This window comes from Erpetoichthys calabaricus, chromosome 3 (assembly GCF_900747795.2).
Source record: "Erpetoichthys calabaricus chromosome 3, fErpCal1.3, whole genome shotgun sequence".
Lineage (NCBI taxonomy): Eukaryota > Metazoa > Chordata > Cladistia > Polypteriformes > Polypteridae > Erpetoichthys > Erpetoichthys calabaricus.
In genome coordinates this window covers 97,761,254-97,777,687 of record NC_041396.2, presented here as the reverse complement: position 1 = coordinate 97,777,687, position 16,434 = coordinate 97,761,254, and positions in this window count along the sequence as shown.

The following is a 16,434-nucleotide window of genomic DNA, read 5'->3' as shown; positions in this document are numbered from 1 at the left end:
GTCCAATATAGTATTAATGAATGACTCTTATTTTTCCTGTTTATTTTCAAACCATTACCTATAAAATAATAACATAATGTTATGATCCATAAAATTATTTCTATTGTAAAAAAGGTAGGCAATGATTTGACAGATGCTATTTACAATTGATATATTAAACAATAACAATGCCCATTAGATTTGATTAGATTATGCTTTATTTGTCCCCAAGGGGAAATTAAAATTTTACATTAAACAGTATATAGATAAATAACACCAGTTTTATATCTCTGTGATTACTAGCACCCTAGCATCCATGATTGTTATTAAAATTGTATTCCCTTCTACTGTGACCCTGAGCTAGAAAAAAATGGGTTACTAAATGGTGGGATTGATGAATACATCCACATACCACGGACAGCTTCCAGTAATGACAAATTGCAGTTGATTTAAAAATAATGGATGCAGACTTTTATATGAAAACCCAAATTAAATGCTCTTATGGAGGAAAATGAGCAACATACTATTTATTGTAATCAGTTGTTTATTTTATTTAACAACGTCATAAATTAGATAATATTTGAAAATGAGAAACAAACAACACGTGGAAAAAAAACCCACACAGTCCCATACCACACCACCACAAACCATGGCCTCATCAACCAACGACACCACCACACATGATAAAGGGAATGCCTGCATCAGGAGTCTCTGCCCATAAAGGATTTAACTGTGGAGGCAGCAGATGCCCAGCTATGAATGGATTCACTGGATGCTCCATTAGTTTATGATGCAGACAGCTCTAAAAAAATCGGGTTGTAAAAGGTTGACAGCCAGTGAGATTAGATCAGAGGTCTTCCACCAAGGGGCAAGAAGAAGTTTAGTAGCTACCGTACTGAGACATGTGACTTCGAGCTGGAGGCCTGAAAGATCTAAGAGTACAGAAATATGTGGCAATAGAGGATTAGGAACTGGTAGCACTGAAGAGAGGAAACAAGCGATTAGAGAGCAGAAAGCCAACACAGGAGGACAAAACCAATACATATGCATAAATGTCCCAGGGGCATCGCAGGAGCATGTGTGACAGAAGGAATCTGGGCTAAGACCCATTAAATGCAGCTTATGAGGAGTAAAACATAACCTGTGTACAGACCTAAAGTCAGTAAACTGATGATTCAGATTCCTTGACATTTTTAAAAACTGCATCCCAGTAAATAGGAGAAGATAATGTGACATCTTGAGACCACTGAGAGGTAAGGGTTACACAAAGCCTTACATCACAATGAGTAAACAACAGAGACAGGCTTTCTGAGAGGAGACAAGGAACCAGCAAGTGGTTAAAGGGGATTATAGGGTAAAGGAGTTGTAAGGGAGACACCATCTGCTGAAGCGCTAAACAAAGATGCAGGTAGTAGAAAAGGGTGGAAGAAGGAATATCAAAGCGAGACTGAAGGTTTTAAAAAGATTTGAGGCCAGAATCCCCAAACAGATCACCCACTGCACTGATGGCACACAAGCAGGAAACTTGGGAGACCAACTAAAAGCAACGCTTGATTATTAAGGACAGGTGAGTACATTTGCCGTTTGGGGGTATTTCCTAAATTCTGTTCAGTTTTACACCAAGTTTTATATAGCATAAGTTATAATGGGCATTAGGCTTATTTTGGAGGTCCTAAGTTTTAAATTAATACATACAATTGCCGACTCGAGGGAAAGCCAACCTGGAGGGATTGAAAGGTTTACCCATTGTCAAACTGGACATAGCATGGAAGGCCATTGATAAGACCAGCATGCTTGAAGTAGGAGAAATTTAACAGCTACATGCAAACATCAATGATTAGAGATAATCTTACACATAAGCTTACACAAAATATACAGTATGTAGTATAAAAACTCCATATATTTCATATTGTAGCAGTGCTACTTTATAAGAACTGCATCTCCTAGCAGTCCTTGCTGGGGCTGCTGGGGTCAAAGGTGGCCACAGGTAGTTAAAAGGAGGGCAGCGGGCAAAGAGAGAAAAAAAGTTTGTTTTGTTTTGGTGGGGTGTGTGTTGCGGTTATCTGTCGTTTCTGCCTGCTGTTATTGGAACTCTAATCTTTTTGTCCTGGACTGTATTCGTTTGTTGGGGTCTGGATTGTCTGTCTACCTGTGCACTGAGAACTGTGTTGGATTATTTGGTTTTCCGGAAGAGTGGAGCGCTCCTGAATCAACCATCTGATTTCATCCACATCATCAGTAACTACCGGTAGGACTGTATTTTTCCTTCTCCTTTTCAACATACAGATCGCTGGACTTAACTTGGTCACTTTTCATCTTCATCCGGGTTGGTTTATATGGACTTTGCTGTGTGGTGTTTGTGTTTATATGTAATATCGCCGAAGGGGTCAGGGGTGGTATTACTGTTTTCATTAATTATTTCGGGTCATTATATTTGTAATTGTTTGCCTTTCCCAGTGTGCTTTATTGTCTCTGTTGTGAGTGTGTGTGGGTCGATCCAAGGCTGGGGACGTTCCTGGGATCTCTTCAATTAAAATAAATAAATCACCGTCATCTTTGACGGTGTGAATCTTAGCGGCCCCCGACCGCTACAATATTTTTTACAGTTATTGTGCTTAATTCATTGCAATGCATACAGTTAAGTAATACACACAGTACTACAACACATTCACATCACATCAGTCCTTTCTGCATTTCAGTGTAATCAGGAAAATCTTCACAGAGCCATGAGATGTGCAAGTTTTAGGTGGACAATGGCAGTTCATTCAGTGTCATCAACAGTAAATTCAATGCCTTTTGAAAGATGTTGTGAAATGTTACAAAAAAGCAAGGATCACAGAACCTGATTAGTGAACACATTTGATAAGTAGTTAATAAAGAAAAACTTGTACAAGGTGAGCTTAACTGCTGTGAGAACTTTCAACCACCTTATGGCTTCCCATCACCAAAGATGGGAAATGCATTAGCCTGTACAATTTAAATGCATTTATATTTTAAGTAGTTATACTATGTTAAAAGAAAAATATGTACACTATGACACCTTTGGAAGCTTATAACTGCAGAATGAAAATGTTATATCTGCAAAACAACAGCGAGCAATACCCTGATTAGTGCTGCTGCCTTCAAGTGATGGAGTGCTGGGTAAAATTCCAACCTTGAGACTATGGAGAGTACACTTATTGAATGCCTTTACTCAAACACCACACAAATGTGCATGTTTGGATGAATGGCAACTCAGCCTTCAACAAATCAATATTTTATTTAGCAACTTCCAAAGAAGACACTGCACAAAGCAAACAGGAATATGTTTCAATGTGTCCTATGATTAAGTGGGGTCCTGCCTAGGGCTGTTTCCTTGCATCTGATACTATACAATACAATACAGTTTATTTTTGTATAGCCCAAAATCACACAGGAAGTGCCGCAATGGGCTTTAACAGGCCCTGCCTCTTGACAGCCCCCCAGCCTTGACTCTCTAAGAAGACAAGGAAAAACTCCCAAAAAACCTAGTAGAGAAAAATGGAAGAAACCTTGGGAAAGGCAGTTCAGAGAGAGACCCCTTTCCAGGTAGATTGGGCGTGCAGTGGGTGTCAAAAGAAGGGGGTCAATACAATACAGTACAGTACACAGAACAATTTCTCAATATAGTAAGAAATAAAAAAATATATATATATATAAATTTTAGAAGTACAGAGCAGAATTTAACAGTAGATGATATATCCCATAATAAGATTTGTATTTGTATAGAGTCCTGGAGACCTCATCCTTCAAGCTGCCTCCCCCATTTGGCCATTCCACAGCTGAAACAGTGCTGGGCCAGCCAATCCGATGAAAGGACCCCTCTCTCCCACGATTCCTGCGATCCTCCATCTGGGATGACTTTTCCTTAGGCAGGCAAAACAACTTGGCAGGTGGGCCGTGGCACCAAGTGCCACATTTGAGTACCGAGAAGAAAAACAGAATAAGTGAGGGTTAGTATCCAATTATAACTGTCATGTTACTTATGTTTAAGTGCTAATGACTAACAACAGAGATGCAGTCTGTACAGTTAATCAGCAGCTCTAGTCAGGATATGCTAAACTGAAGTAGTGAGTCTTCAGCCGGGATTTAAAAGCTGAGACCGAAGGGGCATCTCTTATAGTAGCAGGCAGACCATTCCACAGTTTAGGGGCCCTGTAACTAAAAGCTCGACCCACCCACTGTTATTTTATTAATCCTTGGAATCATAAGCAGACCGGCATCTTGAGATCTTAATGTGCGCTCTGGTTTGTAAGTCATGATAAGTTCAGACAAGTAAGCCGGACCTCGACCATTTAATGATTTATATGTTAAAAGAAGGATTTTGAAATCTGCCCTGAACTTAACCGGGAGCCAGTGTAAGGATTTAAGAACTGGAGTTATGTGTTCGTATTTTCTTGTTCTTGTAATAATTCTCGCAGCCGCATTTTGTATTAACTGGAGGCTGTATAAAGAACAGTTTGAACATCCAGTGAACACCGCATTGCAGTAGTCAATCCTACTAGAGATAAATGCATGAATTAGTTTCTCAGAATCCTGTTTATTTAAAAAGCGCCTTAATTTCCTAACATTTTTAAGATGGAAGAAACATGTTTTGGACAACTTTGTAATATGCGCTTTAAATGACATGCTAGAGTCAAAGATAACTCCTAGATTGCGGGCTGATTCAGTAAAATTGACTGGGATTCCCATTGAGTTAAATGATGACAAAATATTATTGTGATCAGCATCATTCCCTCCAACAATTAACATCTCTGTTTTATCTGTATTTAAAGACAAGTAGTTCTTATTCATCCACTCCTTTAATTCACTAACACAACTAATTAAAGACCACATTGGAGAAACTTCATTTGATTTAAATGAAAGGTATAACTGGGTGTCATCTGCATACGAGTGAAAATTAACATTATGTTTCCTAATGATAGATCCCAGTGGAAGCATGTACAGTGAAAACAGTAAAGGTCCCAGTACTGAGCCCTGCGGGACACCATATTGAACTTCTGTGTATAATGATGGAGTACTGTCAGCACATTTCTGTACATATTGGAATCGATTTGATAAGTAAGAACTAAACCAAGCGAGCACGGTGCCTGTAAGCCCAACATCATTTTCTAGCCTGTGCAGTAAAATAGAATGGTCGATGGTGTCAAATGCTGCACTTAAGTCCAACAACATAATTACAGATGAGTTTCCTTCATCAGAGGATATCAGAATGTCATTTACAACCCGTGTTAGTGCCGTTTCTGTACTATGACCAGTGCGAAAACCAGACTGGAATTTCTCAAATAAATTGTAATGCATAAGGTGTGTCTGAAGCTGACTGGCGACTACTTTTTCTAGTATTTTAGAGAGAAACGGTAAATTTGAAATAGGCCTATAATTATTTAGTATATGTGGGTCAAGGTCTGACTTTTTAAGTAATGGTTTAATGACTGACACTTTTAGTGTATCAGGTACTGTGCCATGCAATAATGAACTATTGATAATGTTTAGGATAGGCGCTGCAAGAACATCCATTGCACTTTTTACTAGTTTTGTTGGCACTGGATCTAGGGAACAAGTAGTGGGCTTCATTTTAGAAATTAAACTTAAGACTTCCTGCTCAGTTACAGGATTAAAATTACTAAAGTGCTGAGTGCAATGTGAGACAGGGTCTGCTAAGCTAGTATTTGGTTTGTACTGTGATGCAGAGATCTGGGATCTTATATTTTTAATTTTCTCATTGAAGAAGTTAATAAAGTCTGTACTGCTAATGTCTGTTGGTATTTTGCACTGTTGATCTGAATTTCCATTTGTTAATTTAGCCACTGTTCTAAACAGTGCCCGAGGATTTTTATTATTGCTATCTATTAATGTAGAATAATATTCTGACCGAGCTTTAAAGAGGGCTTTTTTATATTTATTAACACTCTCTGTCCATGCAATTTGAAAGACCTGTAGCTTTGTTGTTCTCCATCTGCGTTCCAGTTTTCGACACTCTAATTTAAGAGCTCGAGTGTTTTCATTAAACCAGGGAGAGTTTCTATGTGCTTTGATCACTTTTGTTTTAAGGGGAGCCACTGTGTCCAGAGCATCTCTCAAGGTCACATTATAATGTGATGTTAGCTTATCTAAATTGTTTTCTGTGTTTACATTTGATGTTAACTGATCTAAATGGTTTTCCACAATTACACTCGACTTACTCAAAGTATCTATAAATTTTGAAGCAGAATTACAATCTAGATGCCGCACTGTCTTTGTTTTAATCTGGGAGTGTGTTCGCAAGGGCAGGACCAAATCAAATGTAATTAAGTAGTGGTCAGAAATAACTTCATTTAATGGAGTAATAATTAAATTTTGAATTTCAACTTTGTAAGTTATAATTAAATCTAATGTGTGGTTATGATTATGAGTTGGACCTTTGACATTCTGACAAAATCCTACTGAATTTAACAAATAAGTAAAACATTTGCTAAAAGTGTCAGTTTCCACATCAATGTGTACATTAAAATCCCCCATCAGTACTACGTGATCATAATTTATAGCCAAGTCAGATAAAAGGTTGCTAAATTCAGACATGAACAATGAATACGGCCCTGGTGGTCTATAGACTAGCACTATAATTGTGTTGGAATCTGTTTTAATATTTAAAATGAATGCTTCAAAGGATGTAAAGTTGGCTAAATTTTTAGAAGTGATTTGCATTTTGTTACAATGAATTATTCCAAGGCCCCCTCCTCGACCTGAATCTCTAGACTTATGAAGGAACGAGTATCCATCTGGTGACGCCTCAGCTAGGGGTACAGTGTCACATTTACTAAGCCAGGTTTCGGCTGCAGGGTTAGGCTCCAGCTCCCTGGAAAACCTGCATGGGTTTAGTAAATGAATTAATCAGTAGTACAGATAGTAAAATCACCCTAATTTCATGGACCATCATAAAATTCATTAGGCTTTTTAAGAACTGTAAAAAATGGTCGCATTGAACATATCTCTTACATTCTATGATTGGACCTTCAACACCCAAGCAGACGTCACCAAGGACTTTTAACATTTGCTAAAACATTTCCTCTACCATGTGACATCAAAAGGGGCTGATTTCAGTCTTTTGGAGTAAACAGTTTAAAAGCAATACTAAAATAAAAATCTACACTCAGTAAATCAAGGCATCATTCATTAATACAAACGTGTGATTTTTCAGAAATATCCCACTATTTTTACTATCTGAAGCTGTGTGATTTTATTAAGTTTTGTTGCTTCATGCCATCTTTCAAGAAATGAGTAATGTTGCTTCATTTTTTTTTAATTATTAATCAAAAAATGTACACTAATGCAAGAGTAGCATAATGGGGTCCTATGTGAATGAGCGGGTCCTGCATCTGATTGGCTCTTTGACAAACACTGGTGCCTTTCTCGTACTCACTGCTTGTGGAATAGGCTTCAGGTCATTGTGGCCTCATAATAGATAGGCAGGTTTAAAAAGTAAAGGAATGAATAAATGAATGAACAGTAAACAGTTACGACTCGAAGTGTAGTTGGAAAACACTAGAATGAACAGCTTTGGCCTTTCTGAATCCAATGTGTCTGGTAATCATGTGTGTAGTGGTGGCTGTGACTATCAGGAAGCAACACAGCACAGCAGTTATTGACTGTTATGTATACCTCACTCTTTTTGTTGTTTCTGGTACAAATAAATGGGACTAGACTCACAGATAAGGAAATAAAATACAGATAGAGGTTTCCAATTACTGCCACCACAGTTGCAGATATCTTTCCTAGTACCAACACGATTATGGAGTGTGTAAATAATGTGTGTGTTCTTTGGTTGATCTGATATCTGTTGTTCCAGGTAAGTCGTTCACTTTCAACCATTTAGCTTTAAGCTCAAACATTAACATCGTAAGGAAGGAGTTTATGCTCTTTGGCATCTCAAATTTTAGTGCTGTTTAATAGCTCACTGGCATCTCACATTTTAATAGCATTAAGAAAATGTTGTTACCATAGAAATTTAAATGACAGATGTTTTATGTGCAAGATTGAAGGATTCTCTGCCTGCTGTTGTGTGCACTTCCTGGTTTATGAAATTACAATAATAACAATTGATTTCTTGTATAGGCCAAAATCACACAAGGAATGCCTCAATGGGCCTTAACAGGCCATGTTTTTTTGACGTCATCCCCAGGCTTGACTCCCTAAGAAGGCAAGAAAAAACTCCCAAAAAAAAACCCGTAGGGAAAAAAATGGAAGAAACCTTGGGAAAGGTAATTCAGAGAGAGACCCCCTTCCAGGTAGGTTGGGTGTGCTATGGGTGTCAAAAAATGGGTTACAATACAATATACAAAACAGAACACAAGTAATCCTCTTCACAGAGTTACATGGCCGATCTATCATTGCCACCTCAGAGATCTAACATAATAGTACAAACGTCTTTTGTCCGCAGCATGCTTCACCAAGTGAAGGCACAGAGCACCATGACAACTCTCAAGGCAGGATGAAAGAACAGCTTATACTTCTCACTAAATACTGAATTATCCCAAAACAAAGTAGACCCTAATTATCATAAATGAAAAACAGCAATATCTGTACATCAGCCTATTGTAGAACCACTGCCAAATTACAGAAAAGGAGCCCGACTGGAAAGAGTTTAAACTTGACTGGTGGTAAGTAAAAAAGTGTACAAATACATCAAACACTTAAAATGATCTGGGTATAACAGAAACTTGATGTTATCAGGCTTGCTGTGTACAGAAATATGGACCATGGAAAGTATCTGCAATAGAAGGCTGTTTCAAAGAAATTGCTGCAGGACTCTGTATTACAGTATAAGAGACAGTACCAGTAGTGGTATTTGTTAATGTTATAAACCAAAGGTAATTCATTGAGAGTTGATTTCTGCAAACTACTGGTCTGTATTGGTATAGAAGCCTAAAATTAGACCTGCCTTATCCTGAATAAATGTCTGCCATCAAGAAACAAATGTTACTACTTTTACTCCTGTTCTTACATTCTCGGTCATTCTCCTACTACTATATTCTGAACAATGCTCAGTACATGCTATAGAAAATATTGTGCTTCGTTCTGCTTTTTGTGGCCTTAGTTTTATCATATAATTTGCTTTTTTTCATTTACTCAGTATTTTTCTAATCATGTGTGCAGATGACACTCCACCAAAAGTGCATAACATTGAGTGTTAATTCATATAACAAACTTAGTAATTCTATGCAGATGGACGGTGTCATTGGGCTTTTCAAAAATTCAAGGCTTAGCTTTGATAAAAAGAAAGTAGTGTAATCAGTTTGTTTCAAATTTATTATCACGTGTATACAATGAAAGTCCTGTTTGCATGCTTGACCAACACAAATCACCGACAATCTCCAGCAGCCAAAATTTCACTCCATAGGTTAACTGCAACATCAAAAAACATCATAAGTAGTGATGAGCGGAAGAGCCGAGTTTCCATCTATGTAAAGTTATGCAAAATTGACATTAAATTAAATTTTGCATGCGATTTCACGATGATATGATTCACTAAATACAGTTTTTTATTTTATTGTAAAGGTTTTTAAGGGTTAGAAAGAAAGGAACATTGCTCCCTAAGGGTTGACAACACCACACACCTCTTGGACTCATATATTACTCAGAAAATGGTCAATATGAAAATACACAGGGGAAAATGATCTTCTGAAAATGCAACAGACAACCCATGGCAGAACAAAAATATGCACAAGTAGGCAAAATCTAAGAAAATGAAACTCTTATCCAATATGGTTGAGAAGAAAATGCTTAGCTCTAGTCTTAGAAGAGTTCTTGCTTGCTTTTCCTGGTGCTTCTATTTAAACTTTATGTATGCTGATCAAGTTGTCCTCCCATCAGTCCCAGCACACTGCTTCTGTCTTATGGGAATTGTAGTCCCTGTGTTGGCACTGCCAACTGCAGATGAGATGAAATAATAAGGGGGAGAAAGACTTGTATATCTACTAAACATCTTTTTTTCTGAGGTTGAGAAAGAGCAAGGTTTCACATTTCTTTCTGAGAAGCATAACATTTTTTGCTGCAAGTTCATTTTTGCTCAAATCATTGTCTTGTCAATAACAAGTTAAAAAGCAGCCTGGGCCCACACTGTCCTCCTGCCTCTAAAGTGTACAAAAGTATTTTGTTTCAATAGTTGGGTTGCTCTGTGTCTGGTTTAATCTTGTCTAATTTTCGGTTACTGTTTCCACAAAAAAAAAAATCTACATTTATACATATGATTTCCACAAAGGCAAAAAAACAATGCAAAACCCTAAATATGAATTCTCACAAGATGCATTTTATACATGATCCATTGTATTTTGACGCTTCAGTGATTCCATTTCCATCTAGTAGTTCTCATGAAATCTATATGGTTGGCTGGAATATATGTCTTCAATCAGTTTTTCCAAAGGATTAAAGAAATGTATTGTGTTTTCATAATACAATAGAACAATAGTCAATGGGAGGAAAAACGCAGCATCAATACACATTTACAAAATCAGAAAAATGCAGACACACCATTTTCAGTCTTATAACCTTATATCTTAGATCCTTTCAGTTTCATGGTTAATCAAGCAGAGGTCATTGGTGTCAGTGCTTGGACCCTGCCTATTTTCTTTCTTTCATACTTTTATTCATCTTTGAGGGTAAGTCAATAATTATATACACTTTTGAGTTAGTTGTACTGCTTTCCCCATGCACATATAGAAACATGGTGTGTCTGTGGTCAAAGTGGTAACATTTCCACCTTGATCAGTCAATTTCTGTTGTTTTTTTCCACTAAAGAATCCTCATTGGTTCATCAGAATCATGGTATGGACATAGTCAATATTTTCACCAGCAGTGGATGTGCACAGACATCCCATTCCCTCTTTGTGCTGGGATTTCAGCCTCTGGTACACCTTCAGCCTATAAAAAAGTGGGTCACTGCGAGCCGCTCTTGTTTGGTGCAAACGGAAAGCAGAGCAGCAATAGCACAGATACAGCTCCTCTTTACAACAATAGAGACCATGTGGAAAGGGCGCAGATCTTCAAATTCTTGGGAACCCACATTTCAGAGAACCTGTTCTGGTCTGAGAACACCACAGCAATGGTCAAAAAAGTGCAACAGAGGCTGCACTTTCTGAGAGTGCTCAGAAAAAACAACTTGGAGCAAAAACTATTGGTGGTTTCTTATTGTTCAACCATCGAGAACAGCACTATACAGTATACTTTACTATAGTACTGTATCATAGTATGGTACACCAGATGCACAGCTACAGACAAGAAGGCTCTCCAGAGAGTTATAAACATGGCTCAAAAAATTCACAAGTTGTTGTCTGTCCTCCCTGGAAGATATTGTCCACTCATTTCTTTTTAACTGTTGTGGGAGATGGCCGGCTGTTCATCCCGGCCAATACCCCCAGGCCGCTAGATGGAGCTCTCCCTGTAGCATGGGAGTGCCCCGAAGACCAGCAGGGAATCATGGAAAATGGAGTTTTTATTCCTGACCCAGCTGGACACCGTGTGGCCCACCAGAGGACGCTGCAGGGAGGCTCAAAGACTTATATGTGCCCTATAACCCGGAAGTGCGTCTTAATAACCGCGACAGGGGAAATGACGTACTTCCAGGGTGAAGAAGAAGAGTTTTTAAATGACCCGGGGGTGTTCCAAGTCACATGGACAGAAGGGCGAAACACTTCCGGGTCATGGACTATAAAGGACTGTTGGAAACCCCAGACGAGTGAGCTGAGCTGGGAGGAAGGGTGGCAACGCGTCTGGGAGAGGAGGAATTGTGATTATTTATTGATTATATGAGTAGTGTGGAGTGGAGGGTGCTTTGTGCACGTAATTATTATAAAAATAAAGAGTCTTGGACTTTTACCTGGTGTTTGGCGTGGTACCTGAGGGTTCAAGGGAGCACTAGCGCCCCCTACTGTTACACTGTATTTTTACATATAATATTACTGTTTTTTTTTCTTGCTTGTGTATTATGTGTTGTAAAATTGGTTGTTTTTCACAAAAAGTAGTATCGTTTTTGCTTTTTGTACACAGTTGGACAGGTGCTTGTAATTTAGTTGTAATTATTTTACAATGACAATAAAAGTTTTCAAGTCAATTCAATTCAATATTTCCATCCATCCATCCATTTTCCAACCCGCTGAATCCGAACACAGGGTCACGGGGGTCTGCCGGAGCCAATCCCAGCCAACACAGGGCACAAGGCAGGAACCAATCCCAGGCAGGGAGCCAACCCACCACAGGACACACACAAACACACCCACGCACCAAGCACACACTAGGGCCAATTTAGAATCGCCAATCCACCTAACCTGCATGTCTTTGGACTGTGGGAGGAAACCGGAGCGCCCGGAGGAAACCCACACAGACACGGGGAGAACATGCAAACTCAATTCAATATTTACTTCTAGAAAATAACAAGATAATCTGACTTTAACTGTTATCACAGACACACTGTTTCCACATGTGTGCAGGAAAGCTGTACAGTCAGCAGCCCAAACAAAATTATCACAAACGTGCAGATAATTATTGAAATGGTCCTGGACTTTGGCTAATTTTGTCCAGGTCTTTTGAACCTATATCCTCAAACTCAAAATTTAATTTGAGCCAATAGGCAGGGCATTAAATATGAAGTTATTCTGTGATTTGTTTCTGTTTGCCGTAAGCATTAGAACTTGCCATTTGTTGTCATGGATGATTAACTCCAGTGTGTAAATCTGTCAGCTGGCAAATAGTTGCCTTAGTTTGTCCTCAGTACAGTATTGAGATGACAGACTGAAAATAGTTTAACTTAAGTTATAATACTATGAATATAAGGAGCTGGTAATCTGTTCTCTTCTCACATTGTTTCAGAAATCACCATTTATAAGAATGCAGGAATGAGAGATTCACCATAAAAAATGCAAATACAAGATTGTATTCATGGTTAGGGAAATAAAATCCCCATAGCTATGTGCGCTATGCGATTGAAATGTTCTAATATGTCAAATTTCTAGTATTTTGCAGTGAACTGAATAAAATCATATTCATTCTATGCATTGTAGAGCCACACATTATGCATTTTATATATATAAACTTTTATATTTTATAAATATATACTTGTCATCTATATCCCATCACATTGGCAGATGAGTTATTACAATGTTAACTGAACTTTTGATGAACAGTCCTCATTTCAGTGCACACATATGCTGAACAGTTACAAAATTAAACTCCCCTGTCTAATTTTGTAGATATCCCCCTCATGCCACCATGGACTCCACAAGACCTCTGAAGGTGTCCTGTGGTATCTGGCACCAAGATTTTAGCAGCAGATCCTTTAAGTCCTGTAAGTTGCGAGGTGGGGTCCAAAGGATCACACTCGTTTTTCCAGCACATCCCACAGATGCTCAGTTGGACTGAGATCTGGGTAATATGGATGCCAAGTCACCACCTTAAATTTTTTGAAAATGTTCCTCAAACCATTTATGAACAAGTTTTGCAGTGTGGCGGAGCACATTTTCTATGCTGAAACAGGATACTACAATCAAGGTATACCGCTGCCATGAAGGGGTATACATTGTCAGTCAGTCAGTCAGTTATCTTCAAACCCGCTATATCCTAACACAGGGTCACAGGGGTCTGCTGGAGCCGTCTACAACAATATTTAGGTATGTTGTCAAAGTAGCATCCACATGTCAGGAACCAAGGTTTCCTAGCAGAACATTGCTCAAAGCTAACTTGCCTTCTTTTAATAGTTAATCCTGCTGTCATCTCTTCCCCTGCCACCCATCATATAAAAGACACATAATTCAAGAGACCAGGCCACCTTCTTCCATTGCTCCATGATCTAGTTCTGTCACTCACATGGCCATTGTAAGTACTTTCTTCTGAGCACAGGGGTCAGCACGGGTACTCTGACCAGTCTGCAGCTATGCAGCCCCACGCACTGGGAGTTCTGATTCTTTTCTCTCATTGGCAGAATAAATTTTTTCAGTGATTTGTACTATAGTAGCTCTTCTGTGAGATCACAGGCTAGCCTTCAGTTCCCACATGCATCAATGAGCCTTGGACACACATGACCCTGTAGGCTGTTTACCGGTTGTCATTCCTTGGAGTACTTTTGGTAGGTACTAACCACTGAATCTCAGGAACACCCCTCAAGACCTGCCGTTTTGGAGATGCTCTGACCCACTCATCTAGCCATTACAGTTTGGCCATTTTCAAACCTTCCAAAACATCACCTTCAAGAACTGACTGTTCACTTGATGCCTAATAAATCCCCCCTCCCACCCCCCTTGACAGATGCCACTGCAATGAGATAGTCATTGTTATTCTCTTGACATGTCTGTGGTTTTAATATTGTGGCCTATTGATGTACATGACTATATATCAAACCCAATTTCAATCTGTTATATAAAATCTACCAGTCAAGGAAAAACAAACCACTTCAAACTTAATGGCAACAATAAGATATTGGGAGTGTGACCACCATCCTCACTTTACAAGGAATAAACTGAAGGGGACATTATAAGGGGTGAAGTCTTTATACTCGAAACTTGATGACCTACCTGTGTTCTCCTTCTTAGAAATGACATTAACCCAGAAGAAGACCACCAATTAGTTTATAAATTAACATCATGGTCAAATCAACAAGAAATGAATGTTTACTTTTCTTTAATCAGGATATACTTAATGATAGACACATTTTATTTGTCAGCCACACAGTCTGTTCCCAACTAAAATCTTCTCAATATATTCTTCTACCCCAACCTTTCTGTTTGATTTTACATAGAACATTAATATTCTGAGGTGGCTCCCATAGTGTTTTGTTTTCCTCCCCACAGTTCCTGTTAGTTTAGTACAGAACTTGGGACAGAAGTAAGAGGAGTAAGTGATGAACAGCATTTGGGTTTATTGTTTCTTATACCCTGTGGCACAAGAAAAAGTAGCCCACTAATCATGACATGACCTTTTTTGTGATAATTGCTAAGTCGACTTATAAGAACTTCTTTCCATATAATCCTCAATATTGGCAAAAACCTCTAGATTATAAAAGAAAGGTTACCATGGCTTTTGTGCATTGCTCACAGAACCAGTTATTATACAACTTAGTCATCAATTGCTGAATTGTGTTTTTCACAGGAGCACTTCCAATGTAATATCCATCCATCCATTTTCCAACCCGCTGAATCCGAACACAGGGTCACGGGGGTCTGCTGGAGCCAATCCCAGCCAACACAGGGCACAAGGCAGGGAACCAATCCTGGGCAGGGTGCCAACCCACCGCAGGACTCCAATGTAATATTGTTCCACAAATCCTTCATATGTCAGCTTGAAGGACCATGTCTTGTCAATAGCAAGCTTGCAAAATTAACAAAAAAGACAACCTGCAGTTGCCTAGTTGAGGGACAAGCAACCCTCAACAGATATGTCAATCGTGTTTCGGCAATCTATCTCACAACAGATAGATAGATAGATAGATAGATAGATAGATAGATAGATAGATAGATAGATAGACAGACAGACAGACAGACAGACAGACAGACAGACAGACAGACAGACAGACAGACAGACAGACAGACAGATAGATAGATAGATAGATAGATAGATAGATAGATAGATAGATAGATAGATAGATAGATAGATAGATAATTTGTTCCAAAGTCAGGGTAGCCACAATTCATAATTAGCACTCTTGTTGGTTTCCATCCTGCCTGTTCATAGTTAATGTGTCCCATGGGAGAACATTGTGCTGCTGCTTAACCACTGGCAATAGAATAGCTTGCCATTCTCTGAAGTAAGGTGAAGAGCTTGACAGAATGGGAGAATCTCAGAGTGGGGCTACACATTCTCTGGATCAGGAAGAATATTTTGTTATGGCTTGGACTGCGTCTCCCACAGGTCCAGTCCATTGAAAGGATCCATGGAGGGTTTTCAAGACATGATAAAGAAATTCAATCCAATGGCTAATTTGAGTGCATCTGTGAATTTCACAGGAGGAGCTGAAGTCCATTTTTGGAGATGGAACTGCCTACTTAGTCCAATTCAGCACATTTCGTTCAGCACAACAAGCAGATAGAAAGTTTAACGAATTGGACATCTTTAGAGCTACATTTTAAAGAAAATGAATGCTTAAAACTTTTATAAACTACATGCATAGGTCAGAGGTATTGGTAATTTTACATATTTTTTAGTGGAATGTGGAAAATGAAAACAAACAGAAAAACTTTACAGGAAATTAATCTGAAAAATATTTACAATTTGGAAAATGGATGGATGGATGGATATTTACAATTCTGAGATGTTGTTTAACCAATAGTTTAAATTAATAACTGTGATGAAAAAAGTCATTAGCCCAGACACTCTTTTTCCAGTGTATCTAGTTCAACAGTAATAATCCTAAAAATGATGTCACCTAAAAAAAAATCTCCCTTTTAGTTACGGAAAACAGTTGCTGTAGATTTCCAA